Genomic DNA, 20,934 nt, shown 5'->3' with positions numbered 1-20,934 from the left:
TTAAATTTGAAGGTATGGAAATTGAACGCTTAGTGCTTAGTCATAGAGGTTTCTCCGACTTAGTGATTGATACTATGTTACAGGCTCGTAAATCTGTTTCTAGGAAGATTTATTATCGAGTTTGGAAGACATATTTCATGGTGTTCTTCTCATAAATTCTCTTGGCATTCTTTTAGAATTCCTAGAATTTTACAGTTTCTTCAGGATGGTCTGGATAAAGGTTTGTCTGCAATTTCCTTGAAGGGACAAATCTCTGCTGTTTCTGTTTTATTTCACAGAAAGATTTCTAAGCTTCCTGATATTCACTGTTTTGTACAAGCATTAGTCCATATCAAGCCTGTCATTAAATCAATCTCTCCTCCTTGGAGTCTTAATTTGGTTTTGAAGGCTTTACAGGTGCCTCTCCTTTTGAGCCTATGCATTCTTTGGATATTAAACTACTTTTCTTTTTAAAGACACGATGAGTCCACGGATTTCATCCTTACTGGTGGAATTACGTTTCCTGGTCAGCAGGAGGAGGCAAAGAGCACCACAGCAAAGTGTATATATAGCTCTTCCCTTCCCTCCCACTCCAGTCATTCTCTTTGCCTGTGTTAGTAAGATAGGAGATGGCAAAGGTGTTAGAAAGAATTCTTCAATCAAGAGTTTGTTATTTTTAAAGTAGTGCCAGTGAGTGCTACTTTGTTCTAGGGTGTAGCCTAGACCTTTTCAGTCTCTACAGTAGAGCATTTGGTGGCTTTAAAGCAATAGGAACTGGTGGGACATAATCTCACTGCGCCTTCTATACATGTTTGCTGCCCTAATACAGATAGCCTATGCAATTTTAACTCAGGCTGATCTTGTCCACAGGGAAAGGACCTCTGAAAACCTGCTGGACTGCCATGCTGTCACACAGCTTTCAGGGTAAGTCCTAACTTTATTATTTCTGGGGACATACATTCTCTCAGATGAAAGTGAGCACTACTTTTCTGACCAACACATATAAGGGCATACGATAGATGGACTCTTTATTGTGATGGGACTGTGACCTCTTCATGAGGAAGTACCGTGTTATACAGACACTGAGGCTGGACAAACAGTGTTATTTTACTCCCGGTGGTCTTCAAATTAAATATGTAGACCGGGAGAGGGCTAACTTTTATTTTCTGTAATAGAAGGACAGCGCTTGTGCTACCTGTCATGCGGTAGCAGACTTGACTCCAATTTACTTATGTACTTATTTTAGACTGTTAGTCTATCTCTTCACCAAATGTCATTTGTAATACTTGTCATGATAAACTTTTACATGCAGATAGTGTTTCCATCAGTAATAGTACATTGCCAGTTGCAGTTCCTTCAACTTCTAATGTGCATGATATACCTGTAAATTTTAAAGAATTTGTTTTTGATTCTATTCTGAAGGCTTTGTCTGCATTTCCACCTTCTAATAAACGTAAAAGGTCTTTTAAAACTTCTCATTTAGCTGATGAAATTTCAAATGACCAACAACATAATAATTTATCCTCTTCTGATGAGGATCTATCTGAGACAGAAGATCCTTCCTCAGACATTGACACTGACAAATCTACTTATTTATTTAAAATAGAGTATATGCGTTCTTTATTAAAAGAAGTGTTAATTATTTTGGATATTGAGGTAACCAGTCCTATTGACGTTCAGTCTAATAAACATTTAAATGCTGTTTTTAAACCTCCTGTGGTTTCTCCAGGGGTTTTTCCTATTCCTGAGGCTATTTCTGATATGATTTCTAGGGAATGGAATAAGCCAGGTACTTCTTTTATTCCTTCTTCAAGGTTTAAAAAATTGTATCCTTTACCAGCAAAATCTATAGAGTTTTGGGAAAAAATCCCCAAAGTTGATGGGGCTATTTCTGCTCTTGCTAAACGTACCACTATTCCTATGGAAGATAGTACTTCCTTTAAGGATCCTTTAGATAGGAAGCTTGAATCTTATCTAAGGAAGGCCTATTTATATTCAGGTCATCTTCTCAGACCTGCTATTTCTTTGGCTGATGTTGCAGCTGCATCAACTTTTTGGTTGGAGAATTTAGCGCAACAAGAATTGGATTCTGACATATCTAGCATTATTCGCTTACTGCAACAAGCTAATCATTTTATTTGTGATGCCATTTTTTATATTATCAAAATTGATGTTAGATCCATGTCTTTAGCTGTATTAGCTAGAAGAGCTTTGTGGCTTAAATCTTGGAATACTGATATGACATCTAAATCTAGATTACTATCTCTTTCTTTCCAAGGTAATAATTTATTTGGTTCTCAGTTGGATTCTATTATTTCAACTATCACTGGAGGAAAGGGAGTTTTTCTGCCTCAGGATAAAAAACCTCAGGGTAAATCTAAGGCTTCTAACCGTTTTTGTTCCTTTCGTCCGAATAAGGAACAAAAACTCAATCCTCCTACCAAGGAATCTGCTTCCAATTGGAAGCCTTCCTCAAATTGGAATAAATCCAAGCCATTTAGGAAACCAAAGTCAGCCCCTAAGTCCGCATGAAGGTGCGGCCCTCATTCCAGCTCAGCTGGTAGGGGGCAGATTAAGGTTTTTCAAGGATTTTTGGATAAAATCTATCCAAAATCATTGGATTCAGAGCATTGTCTCTCAAGGGTATCAAATAGGATTCAAAGTAAGACCTCCTGTGAGAAGATTTTTTCTCTCACATATCCCTGTAAATCCAGTAAAAGCTCAGGCTTTTCTGAAGTGTGTTTCAGACCTGGAGTCTTCAGGGGTAATCATGCCAGTTCCTCCTAAGGAACAAGGTCTGGGGTTTTATTCAAACCTATTCATTGTACCAAAGAAAGAAAATTTATTCAGACCAGTTCTGGATCTGAAAATTTTGAATCGTTATGTAAGAGTACCAACTTTCAAGATGGTGACTATAAGGACTATTCTGCCTTTTGTTCAGCAAGGATATTATATGTCCACAATAGACTTGCAGGATGCATACCTTCATATTCCGATTCATCCAGAACACTATCAGTTTCTGAGATTCTCTTTTCTAGACAAGCATTACCAATTTGTTGCTCTTCCATTTGGCCTAGCAACAGCTCCAAGAATCTTTTCAAAGGTTCTGGGTGCCCTACTATCTGTAATCAGAGAACAGGGTATTGCGGTGTTTCCTTATTTGGACGATATCTTGGTACTAGCTCAGTATTTACTTACTGCAGAATCTCACACAAATCAACTAGTGTTGTTTCTTCGGAAACACGGTTGGAAGATCAATTTACCAAAAAGTTTCTTGATTCCTCAGACAAGGGTCACCTTTTTAGGCTTCCAGATAGATTCTAACAGACAAGACACGTTTAAAATTGGTCGCAGCATGCCGGCACCTTCAGTCTCAGTCATTCCCTTCAGTGGCTATGTGCATGGAAGTTTTAGGTCTCATGACTGCAGCATCGGACGCAATCCCCTTTGCTCATTTTCACATGAGACCTCTACAGCTTTGTATGCTGAATCAATGGTGCAGGGATTATACAAAGATATCACAATTAATATCCTTGAATCCCAATGTACGACACTCTCTGACATGGTGGATAGATCACCATCGTTTGGTTCAAGGGGCTTCTTTTGTTCAGCCAACCTGGACTGTAATCTCAACAGATGCGAGTCTTTCAGGTTGGGGAGCTGTTTGGGGATCTCTGACAGCACAAGGGGTTTGGAAATCTCAAGAGGCGAGATTACTAATAAATATTTTAGAACTCTGTGCAATTCTCAGGGCTCTTCAGTTCTGGCCTCTGCTAAAGAGAGAACCGTTCATTTGTTTTCAGACAGACAATATCACAACTGTGGCTTATGTCAATCATCAGGGTGGGACTCACAGTCCCCAAGCTATGAAAGAAGTATCTTGGATACTTGCTTTGGCGGAATCCAGCTTCTGTCTAATCTCTGCGGTGCATATCCCAGGTGTAGACAATTGGGAGGCAGATTATCTCAGCTTCCAGACTTTACATCCAGGGGAGTGGTCTCTCCATCCAGATGTGTTTTCTCAGATTGTTCAGATGTAGGGTTTTCCAGAGATAGATCTCATGGCCTCTCATCTAAACAAGAAACTTCTCAGATACCTGTCCAGGGATGTTCAGGCGGAAGCAGTGGATGCGCTGACACTTCCTTGGTGTTATCATCCTGCTTACATCTTCCCGCCTCTAGTTCTCCTTCCAAGAGTGATCTCCAAAATCATCATGGAACAGTATTTTGTGTTGCTGGTGGCTCCAGCATGGCCACACAGGTTTTGGTATGCAGATCTGGTTCGGATGTCCAGTTGCCCACCTTGGCCACTTCCGTTATGGCTGGACCTACTATCTCAAGGTCCGTTTTTCCATCAGGATCTCAAATCATTAAATTTGAAGGTATGGAAATTGAACGCTTAATTCTAAGTCATAGAGGTTTCTCTGACTCAGTGATTATTACTATGTTACAAGCTCGTAAATCTGTCTCTAGAAAGATTTATTATAGAGTTTGGAAGACTTATATTTCATGGTGTTCTTCTCATAAATTCTACTGGCATTCTTTTAGAATTCCTAGAATTTTACAGTTCCTTCAGGATGGTTTGGATAAGGGTTTGTCTGCAAGTTCCTTGAAAGGACAAATCTCTGCTCTTTCTGTTTTATTTCACAGAAAGATTGCTGTACTTCCTGATATACACTGTTTTGTACAGGCATTAATTCGTATTAAGCCTGTCATTAAGTCAATTTCTCCTCCTTGGAGTCTTAATTTGGTTTGGAAGGCATTACAGGCTCCTCCATTTGAGCCTATGCATTCTTTAGACATTTATAAGGAAATAGAGAAGGCGCCACATAGCATAATTCCGTATATTATATCAGATTTTAAAATTGTAGTTCAGAACCACTCACGTGTAAAAAAGCACCAAGATGGTGCTGGCTAGGCAAACCGGAACCTCAGAGTTGTCCGGTAAACTCTCCTCTTAGGCAAAGACTCCCAGAAGCCAAAAATGGTATTCACCAAACAGGCTAACAGTCAGGAAGGCACCGTCCCGCCTCCAGCAGAGGTATAAAATGACTCCAAAAGAGTGTCCAAGGAGAAACAAAGTAGCAAGTTGTATATATTAAAAGTGTTTATTGCTACACATTAAAAACACAGCAACGTGTTTCTCAGTATCATGTACTGTTTCATCAGGCTGAATAAAAATATACAACATTTGCTACTTAATATACTCTATACTAACCAATAAAAAGCTGTTTAGCATACACACCCTAATCTCTCTTAATTAGTCACATGACTCGCAGGTGTTTGCAAACACATTCATGTCAATACAGCATATGTTAACATATAACCTATAACAAGATTTTTCTTCTAAGCAGTGTCAAATTTAGTCGCCTCTTGCAACATTCTCTGTGAACATTTATCCACTAACAATATATGCAGTATAAGCAAATACAAATTTAAAACTGTCATGGCGATTGTAACGCTAACAAACAGCATACAAATAACATTGACATTCATTTAAATCCCCCTAACGATATCATACCTATTCGGTTATTCAAGTCTCATTTAAAGGTTGTACGCATTGATCCTTATACTATCTCTTTCTTTAATCATTATATATTCATAGACACTATATATCTCATTTCAGAGAGTAACCACACTATCGAGATTTGTTTTTTATTATTCTTACAAAAGATTCCTTTCTAGTAGTTTCATTATTCTCAGATTAAAGATGTGTGTATATAAGACTATTGTTGTTATACATTATTATGCTCTCACAAACTTTAGTCACTTACAAGTATATCTGGCTTTCAAAAAATGTTCCTTGATGATTTTACTAAGGTTACGTCTCAGTGGGTGTATACTACTAATTATCTCCTATTGGAGTAGCCAGGAATGACGTGTCTGGTTGCTAAGGGCAATTCAGATGTGACGTATGGTCTCTTGATTCCATAGAGTCAAGATTAGCAACCTAACCTAACCCGCTGTAATCGTGGTGTTCTATCAACCGGGAATATCCCCCACAATATGGGCCTGAAAGCCGTTCAAGAAGTATTGGAAAATGACATTTACATGCCGCAATTACAAAAACAATTTATTTTACAATTAATTTCTTTTATTTTGGAGCACAATTATTTTCTTTTTCAAGATGAATATTACTTACAGATACGGGGTACCGCCATGGGCACCAGGTTTGCACCTAGTTTTGCTAATTTATATATGAGCAAATTTGAACGAGAGTACATCTATGACTCTAGCTATGGGGCAAACCTGGTGTTCTATGGGCGGTACATTGATGACCTGATTATTTTATGGAATGGTGAGGTTTCCCTAGCAGAATCCTTCATACAACATCTTAATACCAATAGTATGGGACTCACCTTTCTTAGTTCTATAGAAATTGAATCTGTAGTCTTTTTGGATCTACATTTAACACTATCCAAGGATGGTAAGATTGAATCAAAAAATCATTTTAAAAACGTAGACTGTAATAGTTACCTAGAATTTTCTAGTAGAAAATTTCTGGAAGAGAAATGTCCCCCATTTCTGGAAGAGAAATGTCCCCTATGGACAGTTTAAAAGATTAAGGCGGAACTGTAATAACATCCGTGACTTTAATATGCAAAGCCAAACTTTGATTGAAAGATTTATGGAAAAAGGATATCCAAGAGAGCTAGTAGAGAAAAGCTACACAAGAGCTAAAACTGATAACAGGGATAATTACTTTCAAAAGAAACCAACTAATGATAAAAACAAAGAAAATCTAAATTCAAATAGAAGTAACTCTAGCATGTTTATAACACAATACAATACCAATCACAAACTAATTAATACTATAATTAAAAAACATTGGGGCATATTGATGAGAGATCCAATACTTGGTAAGAATTTAGAAGAGAAACCTAAATGTGTATATAGACGGGCACCCACACTTAAGACCTTACTAGGTCCCAGTAAGGTTGTAACTAATGTTAAAAATACCAATACTAACAACCTGGCACCTAGAAAGATCCAAGGATCTCTGACAAATATTAGAAAGAAAATAAATAGCAACAAGAAGAAAGGGATTTATAAATGTAAATACAAGAGCTGCAGAATGTGTAAATTTATTGAAATAGGAACCACTAATTTTACATCTTATACCACAGGAATTAGTTTTTCTATACAGGATCACTTGACATGTGCTTCCTCGTATGTGGTATATCTTTTGTCATGCAAATTATGTGGAATTCAGTACGTAGGGCGCACCTGCCGAATAGTTAGAACTAGATGGAACGAACACTATAGAAATATGAAAAACAAAATAAAAACCATAGTGTTCCTAAACATTGCCATTCTTTACACCAAGGTAATTTGAACATCTTTTCTATTCTACCTATAGAATATATTCCTCCTTCTAGCCTATACAATAGGTACAGCAGACTACGCCAACGTGAGACTTTTTGGATTTACCAATTGGGAACACTATATCCCAATGGTTTAAATATGAACATGGATTTGGTAGCTTTTGACACACACTAAACATTTCACAAGTCATTATAAGAGAATATTTCACTTACTAAGTTAAATAAAACTAGTGTATATAAATTATTTCACAAGGACATAATTGTCCTTTAGATATTCACACATTATGTGTTATATAGTGCTGAATTAAACACATAAAGAATTAAACACTTACGGCTAGATTTAGAGTTTTGTCGGTAACGACCCGCGTAGCTAACACTGGCTTTTTTCTGGCCGCACCTTTAAAATAACTCTGGTATTGAGAGTCCACAGAATGGCTGCGTTAGGCTCCAAAAAAGGAGCGTAGAGCATATTTAACACAACTTCAACTCTCGATACCAGAGTTGCTTACGGACGCGGCCAGCCTCAAAAACGTGCTCGTGCACGATTCCCCCATAGGAAACAATGGGGCTGTTTGAGCTGAAAAAAAACCTAACACCTGCAAAAAAGCCGCGTTCAGCTCCTAACGTAGCCCCATTGTTTCCTATGGGGAAACACTTCCTACGTCTGCACCTAACACTCTAACATGTACCCCGAGTCTAAACACCCCTAACCATATACTTATTAATCCCTATTCTGCCTCCCCCGCTATCGCTGACCCCTGTATATTATTTTTAACCCCTAATCTGCCGCTCCGTAAACCGCCGCTACTTACATTATCCCTATGTACCCCTAATCTGCTGCCCCTAACACCACCGACCCCTATATTATATTTATTAACCCCTAATCTGCCCCCCACAACGTCGCCTCCACCTGCCTACACTTATTAACCCCTAATCTGCCGACCGGACCTGAGCGCTACTATAATAAAGTTATTAACCCCTAATCCGCCTCACTAACCCTATAATAAATAGTATTAACCCCTAATCTGCCCTCCCTAACATCGCCGACACCTAACTTCAATTATTAACCCCTAATCTGCCGACTGGAGCTCACCGCTATTCTAATAAATGTATTAACCCCTAAAGCTAAGTCTAACCCTAACACTAACACCCCCCTAAATTAAATATAATTTTAATCTAACGAAATTAATTAACTCTTATTAAATAAATTATTCCTATTTAAAGCTAAATACTTACCTGTAAAATAAATCCTAATATAGCTACAATATAAATTATATTTATATTATAGCTATTTTAGGGTTAATATTTATTTTACAGGTAAATTTGTATTTATTTTAACCAGGTACAATAGCTATTAAATAGTTAAGAACATACAATACCCCCCCCCAACATTACAACCCACCACCCACATACCCCTAATCTAACCCAAACCCCCCTTAAATAAACCTAACACTAAGCCCCTGAAGATCTCCCTACCTTGAGTCGTCTTCACCCAGCCGAGCCAAATTCTTCATCCAAGCGGAGCAAGAAGAGGTCCTCCATCCGGTAGAAGTCTTCATCCAAGCGGGGCAGAAGAGGTCTTCCATCCGATTGAAGTCTTCATCCAAGAGGAATCTTCTATCGTCATCCATCCGGAGCGGCAGCATCCTGAAGACCTCCGACGCGGAACATCCATCCTGGCCGACGACTGAACGACGAATGACGGTTCCTTTAAATGACGTCATCCAAGATGGCGTCCCTCGAATTCCGATTGGCTGATAGGATTCTATCAGCCAATCGGAATTAAGGTAGGAATATTCTGATTGGCTGATGGAATCAGCCAATCAGAATCAAGTTCAATCCGATTGGCTGATCCAATCAGCCAATCAGATTGAGCTCGCATTCTATTGGCTGTTCCGATCACATTCTATTGGCTGTTCCGATCACATTGTTTAATTGTAGATAATTATAGGTATTTTATTTAATTTATTTATTGATAGTGTAGTGTTAGGTTTAATTGTAACTTAGGTTAGGATTTATTTTACAGGTAAATTTGTAATTATTTTAACTATTTTAGCTATTAAATAGTTCTTAACTATTTAATAGCTATTGTACCTGGTTAAAATAAATACAAAGTTATCTGTAAAATAAATATTAATCCTAAAATAGCTATAATATACATATAATTTATATTGTAGCTATATTAGGATTTATTTTACAGGTAAGTATTTAGCTTTAAATAGGAATAATTTATTTAATAAGAGTTAATTAATTTCGTTAGATTAAAATTATATTTAATTTAGGGGGGTGTTAGTGTTAGGGTTAGACTTAGCTTTAGGGGTTAATACATTTATTAGAATAGCGGTGAGCTCCAGTCGGCAAATTAGGGGTTAATAATTGAAGTTATGTGTCGGCGATGTTAGGGAGGGCAGATTAGGGGTTAATACTATTTATTATAGGGTTAGTGAGGCGGATTAGGGGTTAATAACTTTATTATAGTAGCGGCGGTCCGCTCGGCAGATAAGGGGTTAATAAGTGTAGGCAGGTGGAGGCGACATTGAGGGGGGCAGATTAGGGGTTAATAAATATAATATAGGGGTCGGCGGTGTTAGGGGCAGCAGATTAGGGGTACATAGCTATAATGTAAGTGGCGGCTCTTTGCGGTCGGCAGATTAGGGGTTAATTATTGTAGGTAGCTGGCTGCGACGTTGTGGGGGGCAGGTTAGGGGTTAATAAATATAATATAGGGGTCGGCGGTGTTAGGGGCAGCAGATTAGGGGTACATAAGTATAAGGTAGGTGGCGGCCAGCAGATTAGGGGTTAAAAAAATGTAATCGAGTGTCGGCGATGTGGGGGGGCCTCGGTTTAGGGGTACATAGGTAGTTTATGGGTGTTAGTGTACTTTAGAGCACAGTAGTTAAGAGCTTTATAAACCGGAGTTAGCCCAGAAAGCTCTTAACTACTGACTTTTTTCTGCGGCTGGAGTTTTGTCGTTAGAATTCTAACGCTCACTTCAGACACGACTCTAAATACCGGAGTTAGAAAGATCCCATTGAAAAGATAGGATACGCAATTGACGTAAGGGGATCTGTGGTATGGAAAAGTCGCGGCTGAAAAGTGAGCGTTAGACCCTTTTTTCACTGACTCCAAATACCGGCGGTAGCCTAAAACCAGCGTTAGGAGCCTCTAACGCTGGTTTTCACGGCTACCGCCAAACTCCAAATCTAGGCCTTAAAGATTATTATCACGGAGCTCTTTATATAAGCACTTTATTTTTAAGTTTTATTATTTAAGTTATATTATTTAAGCACATTGACTGCACTATTATGGCACTATTATGGGTTCATATATTAATGTTTAGATATGAACTATCTACAAAAAAACAAATAATAAAAAATAATATTAAATTATAAAAAATAATATATGCAAAGAGATGCATTTAGTCTTCACTTTCACACATATAACTAGATCATAATATAAAAACAAAATAATATAAAAACGAAATAACATATTAACCCCTTAGTGACCAGAGCACTTTTCCATTTTCTGTCCGTTTGGGACCAAGGCTATTTTTACATTTTTGCGGTGTTTGTGTTTAGCTGTAATTTTCCTCTTGCTCATTTACTGTACCCACACATATTATATACCGTTTTTTTCTCGCCATTAAATGGACTTTCCAAAGATACCATTATTTTCATCATATCTTATAATTTATTATAAAAAAAATTATAAAATATGAGAAAAAAGTGGAAAAAACACACTTTTTCTAACTTTGACCCCCAAAATCTGTTACACATCTACAACCACCAAAAAACACCCATGCTAAATATTTTCTAAATTTTGTCCTGAGTTTAGAAATACCCAATATTTACATGTTCTTTGCTTTTTTTACAAGTTATAGGGCCATAAATACAAGTAGCACTTTGCTATTTCCAAACCATTTTATTCAAGATTAGCGCTAGTTACATTGGGACACTGATATCTTTCAGGAATCTCTGAATATCCATTGACATGTATATATATTTTTTTAGAAGACATCCCAAAGTATTGATCTAGGCCAATTTTGGTATATTTCATGCCACCATTTCACCGCCAAATGCGATCAAATACAAAAAATCGTTCACTTTTTCACAAACTTTCGGTTTCTCACTGAAATTATTTACAAACAGCTTGTGCAATTATGGCATAAATGGTTGTAAAATTTTCTCTGGGATCCCCTTTGTTCAAAAATAGCAGACATATATGGCTTTGGCATTGCTTTTTGGTAATTAGAAGGCCGCTAAATGCCGCTGCGCACCACACGTGTATTATGCCCAGCAGTGCAGGGGTTAATTAGGGAGCTTGTAGGGAGCTTGTAGGGTTAATTTTAGCTTTAGTCTAGTGTAGCAGACAACCCAAAGTATTGATCTAGGCCCATTTTGGTATATTACATGCCACCATTTCACCGCCAAATGCGATCAAATAAAAAAAAAAGTTCCCTTTTTCACAAACTTTTTGTTTCTCACTGAAATTATTTACAAACAGCTTGTGCAATTATGGCATAAATGGTTGTAAATTTTTCTCTGTGATCCCCTTTGTTCAGAAATAGCAGACACATATGGCTTTGGCGTTGCTTTTTGGTACTTAGGCCGCTAAATGCACATCACACGTATTATGGCTAGCAGTGAAGGGGTTAATTAGGTAGCTTGTAGGGAGCTTGCAGGGTTAATTTTAGCTTTAGTGTAGAGCTTAGCCTCCCACCTGAAACATCAGACCCCCTGATCCCTCCCAAACAGCTCTCTTCCCTCCCCCACCCCACAATTGTCCCCGCCATCTTAAGTACTGGCAGAAACTCTGCCAGTACTAAAATAAAAGCTATATTTGGGCTTTTTTTTTTTAAAGAAAAGGCATATTTACATATGCTGCTCTGTAGGACCCCCCTTTAGCCCCCAACCTGACTGATCCCCCACCAAACAGCTCTCTAACTCTCCCCCTCTGTCTTAATGGCCGCCATCTTGGGTACTGGCAGCTGTCTGCCAGTACCCAGTTTAGAATAAAATTGCTTATATTTTTTTCATTTTTCCCCTTTTCTGTAGTGTAGCTCCCTGCCCCACCAAAGACCAACCCCCCACCCCCTCCTAGATACATTCGATTTACATATTTTTTAATTCAGATACCCCTTTCTCAAACTTTTCAAACTTTGATTTTCTGTAGTGTAGCGTTCCCTCCCGCTCTCGCCCCATGCACGCGCCCGCCCGCCGCCCCCCCGTGCACGCGCGCGTGCCCGTGCGCGCCCCCATCGGCCCTGCCCCCGATCCCGCCCCCCTCTACATTACCCGGCCCATCGATGGCCGCCCACCCGCCTCCCAAGTCGGCTCCCACCCACCAACGATACCGGCCATCGATGTCCGGTGCAGAGAGGGCCACGGAGTGGCTCTCTCTGCATCGGATGGCCATCTAGCGTTATTGCAGGATGCCTCCATATCGAGGCATCACTGCAATAACCGGAAAGCAGCTGGAAGCGAGCAGGATCGCTTCCAGCTGCTTTCCACACCGAGGACGTGCAGGGTACGTCCTCAGGCGTTAACTGCCTTTTTTTTGAGGACGTACCCTGCACGTCCTCGGTCGTTAAGGGGTTAAATAATATTCAATAATATAATGGGGTTTTTATTTTATTTTTTATTTTTTATTTTTGTTTTGCATTTTCTGTCACGTATGTGTCCATTTTAATAGAAACCAAATTTGATACACATAGAAGGAGTAACATAATAATGAAAGAATAAAGCGATTAACCTGTAGTGTATAGTTTGAATATGACATTAATTTGTCTGATATAAAGTATGGCCGATGATTAGGTTTATCGTCAAAACAGAGATTACCATTTGTTTCCACAACCTAACACCCGGTTGATAGAACACCACGATTACAGCGGGTTAGGTTAGGTTGCTAATCTTGACTCTATGGAATCAAGAGACCATAATAATGTATAACAACAATAGTCTTATATACACACATCTTTAATCTGAGAATAATGAAACTACTAGAAAGGAATCTTTCGTAAGAATAATAAAAAACAAATCTCGATAGTGTGGTTACTCTCTGAAATGAGATATATAGTGTCTACGAATATATAATGATTAAAGAAAGAGATAGTATAAGGATCAATGCGTACAATCTTTAAATGAGACTTGAATAACCGAATAGGTATGATATCGTTAGGGGGATTTAAATGAATGTCAATGTTATTTGTATGCTGTTTGTTAGCGTTACAATCGCCATGACAGTTTTAAATTTGTATTTGCTTATACTGCATATATTGTTAGTGGATAAATGTTCACAGAGAATGTTGCAAGAGGCGACTAAATTTGACACTGCTTATAAGAAAAATCTTGTTATAGGTTATATGTTAACATATGCTGTATTGACATGAATGTGTTTGCAAACACCTGCGAGTCATGTGACTAATTAAGAGAGATTAGGGTGTGTATGCTAAACAGCTTTTTATTGGTTAGTATAGAGTATATTAAGTAGCAAATGTTGTATATTTTTATTCAGCCTGATGAAACAGTACATGATACTGAGAAACGCGTTGCTGTGTTTTTAATGTGTTGCAATAAACACTTTTAATATATACAACTTGCTACTTTGTTTCTCCTTGGACACTCTTTTGGAGTCATTTTATACCTCTGCTGGAGGCGGGACGGTGCCTTCCTGACTGTTAGCCTGTTTGGTGAATACCATTTTTGGCTTCTGGGAGTCTTTGCCTAAGAGGAGAGTTTACCGGACAACTCTGAGGTTCCGGTTTGCCTAGCCAGCACCACATCTTGGTGCTTTTTTACACGTGAGTGGTTCTGAACTACAATTTTAAAATCTGATATAATATACGGAATTATGCTATGTGGCGCCTTCTCTATTTCCTTATAGATTAACCTGTTGTGGATGGCCTTATACATCGAGGAGAGCTGCCTTACACCTCTATAACTTTAAAGGAATATTTTGGACTTTATTTGGACATCTTTTAATCTTTTGTCTATCTGGACATTCTGTATCACAGTTTGTATGCTATAAGCTAAGTTGTACTTGTATGTTTGGTTCGTATCAAGCCTGTCATTAAATCAATCTTCCCTCCTTGGAGTCTTAATTTGGTTTTGAAGGCCTTACAGGCTCCTCCTTTTGAGCCTATGAATTCTTTGGACATTAAACTACTTTCTTGGAAAGTGTTGTTCCTTTTGGCCATCTCTTCTGCTAGAAGAGTTTCTGAATTATCCGCTCTTTCTTGTGAATCTCCTTTTCTGATTTTTCATCAGGATAAGGCAGTTTTGCGGACTTCATTTCATTTCTTACCTAAGGTTGTGAATTCTAACAACATTAATAGAGAAATTGTTGTCCCTTCTTTGTGTCCTAATCCTAAGAATACTTTGGAGAGATCTTTACATTCTTTGGATGTGGTGAGAGCTCTGAAATATTATTTTGAAGCCACTAAAGATTTCAGGAAGTCTTCTAGTCTATTTGTTATATTTTCTAGTTCCAGGAAAGGTCAGAAGGCTTCTGCCGTTTCTTTGGCATTGTGGTTAAAGCTTTTGATTCATCAAGCTTATTTGGAGTCGGGTAAAGCCCCACCTCAGAGAATTACAGCTCATTCTACTAGATCAGTTTCCACTTCTTGGGCTTTTAAGAATGAAGCTTCAGTTGATCAGATTTGCAAAGCAGCAACTTGGTCTTCTTTGCATACATTTACTAAAGTCTACAATTTTGATGTATTTGCTTCTTCGGAGGCAGTTTTTGGTAGGAAAGTTCTTCAGGCAGCTGTTTCAGATTGATTCTTCTGCTTATGATTAAGTTTTTATTTTTATTTTTTAAGAATAAACTTATATTTAGGTTGTGGATTTATTTTTTCAGCGAAATGGCTGTTTTTTGTCCCTCCCTCTCTAGTGACTCTTGCATGAAAGTTCCACATCTTGAGTATTGCTATCCCATACGTCACTAGCTCATGGAATCTTGCCAATTACATGAAAGAAAACATAATTTATGTAAGAACTTACCTGATAAATTCATTTCTTTCATATTGTCAAGAGTCAATGAGGCCCACCCTTTTTATGGTGGTTATAATTATTTTTTTGTATAAAGCACAATTATTTCCAAATTTCTTTGTTGATGCTTTTTACGCCTTTCTTTATCACCCCACTTCTTGGCTATTCTTTAAACGGAAATGTGGGTGTGGTGAGGGGTGTATTTATAGGCAGTTTGAGGTTTGGGAAACTTTGCCCCTCCTGGTAGGATTGTATATTCCATACATCACTAGCTCATGGACTCTTGCCAATATGAAAGAAATGAATTTATCAGGTAAGTTCTTACATAAATTATGTTTTCTCTTGTAATATGTATCGAGTCCACGGATTCATCCTTACTTATGGGATATTCTCCTTTCCCTACAGGAAGTGGCAGAGAGAGCACCCACAGCAGAGCTGTCTATATAGCTCCCCCCTTAGCTCCACCCCCCAGTCATTCTCTCTGCCTGCTTAACTGCTAGGAAGGGCAAAGAGCTATGTGGTGACTAAAATGTAGTTTTTTACTACTCAAGCAAGAGTTTATTATTTTAAATGGTATTGGTGTGTACTATTTACTCTCTGGCAGAAAAGGGATGAAGATTTCTGCAAGAGGGATGATGATCTTGGCACTTTGTAACTAAGATCCACTGCTGTTCTCACAAGGCCTGAAGAGTATAGGAAAATAGTTGGGAGAACGGTTTGCAGATTAAGCTGCATATGAGGTATGTTCAGTCTATATTTTTCTAGACAGACTGTGTTAAATCTAGAAAAGGCTGACAATATCCCCATGAGGGAAGGGTAAGCTGTATTCAGATACTTTAACAGGAATTTCAGCTTGCTTGCAATGGCTCATTAGTTACTGGTGATACTGTTAGGAAAAAATGTTTTATTTTTTGATGCATTTATAACGTTTTTTGAAGGGACTAAAGGTGTCATTGTGGCTTGGTTTTGAGTTTTGTAACTCATATGTTTAATTAAGGGACACTGGTGTTTCTCTGGTAGGCCTCAAAACATCGAGTGAGGTGGGAGGGGCCTATTTTCGCGCCTCAGTTGCGCAGTTTCCTTCCCCTGAGACATATCACCGCTTCTCCTGTCGTTTCTGCTGTGTTTGAGGGTTGTTAAAGAGGTTTTTTCCCCCACAAATCGTTCTGAAGGGCAGGTAGGAGCCACAGCAGAGCTGTGGCATGGTGCTGAAAGTCTTTTTTTACTGGGGTTAACGTTTTTTCAATCCGTTTTTGCCATTTAAGGGTTAATTGTTTATTTGCATAGCTGTGCAAAGTTACTAAGCCTTTATAATGCTACTGTAAAAATTTCGTTAAGTTTACTGCTTTTTTACACTGTTTTGCAGAACTGGTGCAGCTTTTTTTCTCTTAAAGGCACAGTACCGTTTTTTTTACTTTGATTACAGTGTTTTCCCAGCTTGCTTGTTACATTACTAGCCTTGTCTGACACCAAGGAAAAACCTTGTTTAATATGTTTGGAAGCCATTGTGGAACCCCCTCTTAGAATGTGTCCAATTGTACTGATATGTCTATAAACTATAAAGAACATATATTAGCACTTAAAAATAGAGCAATAGATGATTCTCAGTCAGAAGTAAATGACGGTTCGCCATCTAGCTCTCCCCAAGTGTCACAACCAGTAACGCCCGCACAAGTGACGCCATGTACCTCTAGTGCGTCAAATTCTTTTACTTTACAAGACATGGCCACAGTTATGAATACAACCCTCACAGAGGTTTTATCTAAACTGCCTGGTTTACAAGGAAAGCGGGACAGCTCTGGGTTTAGAAATCTGACGCTTTAGTAGCCGTATCTGATATGCCCTCACAATGCTCTGAAGTAGGGGTGAGGGATTTGTTATCTGAGGGAGAAATTCCTGATTGAGGAAAGACACTTCCTCAGACAGATTCTGATATGACAGCCTTTAAATTTAAGCTTGAACACCTCCGCTTATTGCTCAGGGAGGTATTAGCGACTCTAGATGATTGTGACCCTATAGGGGTTCCAGAGAAATTGTGTAAAATGGATAAATACTTAGAGGTTCCTGTTTACACTGATGTTTTTCCAGTTCCTAAGAGGATTGTGAATATTATTACTAAGTAGTGGGATAGACCAGGTATTCCGTTCTCTCCCCCTCCTGTTTTTAAGAAAATGTTTCCCATATCTGACACCATGCGGGACTCGTGGCAGACAGTCCCTAAGGTGGAGGGAGCTATTTCTACTCTGTCTAAGCGTACAACTATACCTATCGAAGACAGTTGTGCTTTCAAAGATCCTATGGATAAAAAATTAGAGGGTCTCCTGAAGAAAATTTTTGTTCATCAGGGTTTTTCTCTTCAACCTATTGCGTGCATTGTTCCTGTAACTACTGCAGCTGCTTTCTGGTTTGAGGCTCTAGAAGAGGCTCTTCAGATGGAGACTCCATTAGAGGAGATTATGGACAGAATTAAGGCCCTTAAATCGGCTAATTCTTTTATTATCAGATGCCGCTTTTCAACTGGCGAAATTGGCGGCAAAGAATTCAGGTTTTGTCATTCTAGCACGCAGGGCGTTATGGCTTAAGTCCTGGTCTGCTGATGTGTCATCCAAATCTAAACTTTTGAACATCCCTTTCAAAGGAAAGACCCTATTCGGGCCTAAACTGAAAGAGATCATTTCAGACATCACTGGAGGGAAAGGTCATGCCCTTCCTCAGGATAGATCAAATAAGATGAAGATCAAACAAAGTAATTTTTGTTCCTTTCGGAACATCAAGATTGGTTCCGTTTCGGCTTCCTCTGCTGCAAAGCAAGAGCGGAATCTTGCCCAATCCAAGTCAGTCTGGAGACCTAACCAGGCTTGGAACAAGGGTAAACAGGCCAAGAAGCCTGCAGCTGCCTCTAAGACAGCATGAAGGGGTAGCCCCCGATCCGGGACCGGATCTAGTAGGGGGCAGACTCTCTCTCTTCGCTCAGGCTTGGGCAAGAGATGTTCACGATCCCTGGGCTTTAGAAATTGTGTCCCAGGGATATCTTCTGGAATTCAAAGACTCCCTTCCAAGGGGGAGAGTTCATATTTCTCGATTGTCTGTAAACCAGACAAAGAGAGAGGCATTCTTATGCTGTGTAGAAGATTTGCTTACCATGGGGGTGATCCGCCCAGTCCCAAAAGAGGAACAGGGAATAGGATTCTACTTAAACCTGTTTGTGGTTCCCAAAAAAGAGGGAACTTTCAGATCAATCTTGGATCTCAAAATTCTAAGCAAGCTCCTCAAGGTTCCATCATTCAAGATGGAGACCATTCGAACTATTCTGCCTCTGATCCAGGAAGGTCAATATATGACTACCATGGACTTAAAGGATGCGTATCTACACATACCTATTCACAGAGATCATCATCAATTTCTCAGATTTCCTTTTCTAAACAGGCATTACCAGTTTGTGGCTCTTCCCTTCGGGTTAGCCACGGCTCCAAGAATTTTCACAAAGGTGTAGGGTCCCATCTGGCGGTTCTATGACCTCGTGGCGCCTTATCTAGATGACATCTTAATTCAGGCATCGACTTTTGAGATCTTACGGGTGGAAGGTGAACATAAAAAAGAGTTCTCTCTTCCCTCTCACAAGAGTTTCCTTTCTGGGGACTCTGATAGATTCGGTATAAATGAAAATATTTCTGATGTAAGTCAGAAAATCAAAACTCTTAACCACTTGCCAAACTCTTCATTCCATTCCTCGGCCATCTGTGGCTCAGTGTATGGAGGTAATCGGAAACATGGTAGTGGCAATGGACATAGTTCCTTTTGCCCGCCTACACCTCAGACCACTGCAACTATGCATGCTCAAACAGTGGAATGGGGATTATGCAGATTTATCTCCTCAACTGCATCTGGACCAGGAGACCAGAGATTCTCTTCTCTGGTGGTTGTCTCAGGACCACCTGTCTCAGGGAATGTACTTCCACAGGCCAGAGTGGCTCATTGTAATGACAGATGCCAGCCTGCTAGGCTGGGGTGCAGTCTGGAGGTCCCTGAAAGCACAGGGCTTATGGTCTCGGGAGGAATCTCCTCTTCCGATAAACATCCTAGAACTGAGAGCGATATTTAAGGTGCTTCAGGCATGGCCTCAGCTTGCTGCAGCCAAATTCATCAGGTTTCAGTCGGACAACATCACGATTGTAGCTTATATCAATCATCAGGGAGGAACAAGGAGTTCTCTAGCGATGATGGAAGTAACCAAAATAATCCGATGGGCAGAGGATCACTCTTGCCATCTCTCAGCAATCCACATTCCAGGAGTAGAGAAATGTCATCAGACTTTTCATCCGGGGGAGTGGGAACTCCATCCGGAGGTATTTGCTCAGCTGATTCAGCTATGGGGCACACCAGAATTAGATCTGATGGCGTCGCGTCAGAATGCCAAACTTTCTCGTTACGGGTCCAGGTCCCAGGATCCCAAGGCGGTACTGATAGATGCTCTAGCAGTACCTTGGTCCTTCAATCTGGCCTACGTATTTCCACCGCTTCCTCTCCTTCCACGTCTGGTTGTCAGAATCAAGCAGGAAAGAGCTTCAGTGATTCTGATAGCACCTGCGTGGCCATGCAGGACTTGGTATGCAGACCTAGTGGGCATGTCCTCGGTTCCACCGTGGACCCTGCCAATGAGGCGGGACCTTCTAATCCAAGGTCCGTTCTCACATCCAAATCTAGTTTCTCTGCGTCTGACTGCTTGGAGATTGAACGACTAGTTCTATCAAAGCGTGGGTTCTCTGAGTCGGTCATTGATACCCTGATTCAGGCTAGAAAGCCTGTCACCAAGAAGATCTATCATAAGATTTGGCGCAAATATCTTTTTTGGTGTGAATCCAAAGGTTACTCATGGAGTAAGATTAGGATTCCTAGAATATTATCTTTTCTTCAAGAGGGTTTGGAGAAGGGATTATCAGCTAGTTCTCTAAAAGGACAAATATCTGCTTTGTCTATTCTACTACACAAACGTCTGGCAGATGTCCCAGACGTTCAAACTTTTAGTCAGGCTTTGGTCAGAATTAAGCCTGTATTTAAGCCTGCTGCTCTGCCTTGGAGCCTAAACTTAGTCCTTAGAGTTCTTCAAGGGGTTCCGTTTGAACCTATGCATTCCATAGATATTAAGCTTCTATCTTGGAAAGTTTTGTTCTTAGTTGCTATCTCTTCGGCTTGAAGAGTTTCTGAGCTATCTGCTTTACAGTGTAATTCCCCTTATCTTATTTTCCATGCAAATAAGGTGGTTTTGCGTACCAAACCTGGTTTTCTTCCTAAGGTTGTTTCTAATAAGAATATCAATCAAGAGATTGTTGTTCCTTCTCTGTGTCTTAATCCTTCATCAAAGAAGGAACGTCTGTTGCACAATCTTGATGTGGTTCATGCTTTAAAGATCTACTTACAAGCAACCAAATATTTCCATCAAACATCTTCATTGTTTGTTGTTTATTCTGGTAAGCGGAGAGGCCAAAAGGCTACGGCTACCTCTCTTTCCTTTTGGCTGAAAAGCATCATCCGTTTGACCTATGAGACTGCTGGACAGCAGCCTCCTGAAAGAATTACTGCTCATTCTACTAGAGCTGTGGCTTCCACATGGGTTTTTAAAAATAAGGCTTCTGTTGAACAGA

The 20,934-nt window shown here is 39.5% G+C and overlaps 1 protein-coding gene across 1 annotated transcript in view; it reads right to left on the bottom strand.

Annotated features, from left to right (window-relative positions):
• The window catches only part of SVOPL (SVOP like), a 163,288-nt gene that overhangs the window by 56,424 nt on the left and 85,930 nt on the right, over positions 1–20,934 (bottom strand). The gene's annotated exons all lie outside the window — the stretch shown is intronic.

Source organism: Bombina bombina, chromosome 6 (assembly GCF_027579735.1).
Source record: "Bombina bombina isolate aBomBom1 chromosome 6, aBomBom1.pri, whole genome shotgun sequence".
NCBI lineage: Eukaryota > Metazoa > Chordata > Amphibia > Anura > Bombinatoridae > Bombina > Bombina bombina.
Note: the sequence above shows the minus strand (reverse complement) of the source record. Positions and strands in the feature narration are given on the sequence as shown.